Consider the following 2,500-nt stretch of genomic DNA (forward strand, 5'->3'; position numbering starts at 1 on the left):
GTTTTGGCCAGTTTTTGGCCTGTTTTTGCGTTGCGCGGTGACCATCTTGAGCGGAGCAAAATGTCAGCCATCTCAGCACCCTGGAACCCCCCGGGTGGCACAGGGCTGGATGGGGCTTTCGTATAGCAGGGACGGTGATGCCTCTCGCTTCGCTCGCTGTCCGCCGCTCGCTGCTCGCTCGCGCAGCCAAAAATGGCCAGTTTTGGCCCGTTTTTGGGCCGTTTTGGCCTGTTTTTGGGCTGTTCTTGCGTCGCGCGGTGACCGTCGTGAGCGGAGCAAAATGTCAGCCATCTCAGCACCCTGGAACCCCCCGGGTGGCACAGGGCTGGATGGGGCTTTCGTATAGCAGGGACGGTGCTGCCTCTCGCTTCGCTCGCTGTCCGCCGCTCGCCGCTCGCTCGCGCAGCCAAAAATGGCCAGTTTTGTCCCGTTTTTGGGCCGTTTTGGCCTGTTTTTGGGCTGTTCTTGCGTCGCGCGGTGACCGTCGTGAGCGGAGCAAAATGTCAGCCATCTCAGCACCCTGGAACCCCCCGGGTGGCACAGGGCTGGATGGGGCTTTCGTATAGCAGGGACGGTGCTGCCTCTCGCTTCGCTCGCTGTCCGCCGCTCGCCGCTCGCTCGCGCAGCCAAAAATGGCCAGTTTTGGCCCGTTTTTGGGCCGTTTTGGCCAGTTTTTGGCCTGTTCTTGCGTCGCGCGGTGACCGTCGTGAGCGGAGCAAAATGTCAGCCATCTCAGCACCCTGGAACCCCCCGGGTGGCACAGGGCTGGATGGGGCTTTCGTATAGCAGGGACGGTGCTGCCTCTCGCTTCGCTCGCTGTTCGCCGCTCGCCGCTCGCTCGCGCAGCCAAAAATGGCCAGTTTTGGCCCGTTTTGGCCAGTTTTTGGCCTGTTTTTGCGTTGCGCGGTGACCATCTTGAGCGGAGCAAAATGTCAGCCATCTCAGCACCCTGGAACCCCCCGGGTGGCACAGGGCTGGATGGGGCTTTCGTATAGCAGGGACGGTGATGCCTCTCGCTTCGCTCGCTGTCCGCCGCTCGCTGCTCGCTCACGCAGCCAAAAATGGCCAGTTTTGGCCCGTTTTTGGGCCGTTTTGGCCTGTTTTTGGCCTGTTCTTGCGTCGCGCGGTGACCGTCGTGAGCGGAGCAAAATGTCAGCCATCTCAGCACCCTGGAACCCCCCGGGTGGCACAGGGCTGGATGGGGCTTTCGTATAGCAGGGACGGTGCTGCCTCTCGCTTAGCTCGCTGTCCGCCGCTCGCCGCTCGCTCGCGCAGCCAAAAATGGCCAGTTTTGTCCCGTTTTTGGGCCGTTTTGGCCTGTTTTTGGGCTGTTCTTGCGTCGCGCGGTGACCGTCGTGAGCGGAGCAAAATGTCAGCCATCTCAGCACCCTGGAACCCCCCGGGTGGCACAGGGCTGGATGGGGCTTTCGTATAGCAGGGATGGTGCTGCCTCTCGCTTCGCTCGTTGTCCGCCGCTCGCCGCTCGCTCGCGCAGCCAAAAATGGCCAGTTTTGGCCCGTTTTTGGGCCGTTTTGGCCAGTTTTTGGCCTGTTCTTGCGTCGCGCGGTGACCGTCGTGAGCGGAGCAAAATGTCAGCCATCTCAGCACCCTGGAACCCCCCGGGTGGCACAGGGCTGGATGGGGCTTTCGTATAGCAGGGACGGTGCTGCCTCTCGCTTCGCTCGCTGTCCGCCGCTCGCCGCTCGCTCGCGCAGCCAAAAATGGCCAGTTTTGGCCCGTTTTGGCCAGTTTTTGGCCTGTTTTTGCGTTGCGCGGTGACCATCTTGAGCGGAGCAAAATGTCAGCCATCTCAGCACCCTGGAACCCCCCGGGTGGCACAGGGCTGGATGGGGCTTTCGTATAGCAGGGACGGTGATGCCTCTCGCTTCGCTCGCTGTCCGCCGCTCGCTGCTCGCTCGCGCAGCCAAAAATGGCCAGTTTTGGCCCGTTTTTGGGCCGTTTTGGCCTGTTTTTGGGCTGTTCTTGCGTCGCGCGGTGACCGTCGTGAGCGGAGCAAAATGTCAGCCATCTCAGCACCCTGGAACCCCCCGGGTGGCACAGGGCTGGATGGGGCTTTCGTATAGCAGGGACGGTGCTGCCTCTCGCTTAGCTCGCTGTCCGCCGCTCTCCGCTCGCTCGCGCAGCCAAAAATGGCCAGTTTTGGCCCGTTTTTGGGCCGTTTTGGCCTGTTTTTGGGCTGTTCTTGCGTCGCGCGGTGACCGTCGTGAGCGGAGCAAAATGTCAGCCATCTCAGCACCCTGGAACCCCCCGGGTGGCACAGGGCTGGATGGGGCTTTCGTATAGCAGGGACGGTGCTGCCTCTCGCTTCGCTCGCTGTTCGCCGCTCGCTCGCGCAGCCAAAAATGGCCAGTTTTGGCCCGTTTTTGGGCCGTTTTGGCAAGTTTTTGGCCTGTTCTTGCGTTGCGCGGTGACCGTCGTGAGCGGAGCAAAATGTCAGCCATCTCAGCACCCTGGAACCCCCCGGGTGGCACAGGGCTGG

The sequence above is a fragment of the Musa acuminata genome, unplaced genomic scaffold (assembly GCF_036884655.1).
Source record: "Musa acuminata AAA Group cultivar baxijiao unplaced genomic scaffold, Cavendish_Baxijiao_AAA HiC_scaffold_235, whole genome shotgun sequence".
Lineage (NCBI taxonomy): Eukaryota > Viridiplantae > Streptophyta > Magnoliopsida > Zingiberales > Musaceae > Musa > Musa acuminata.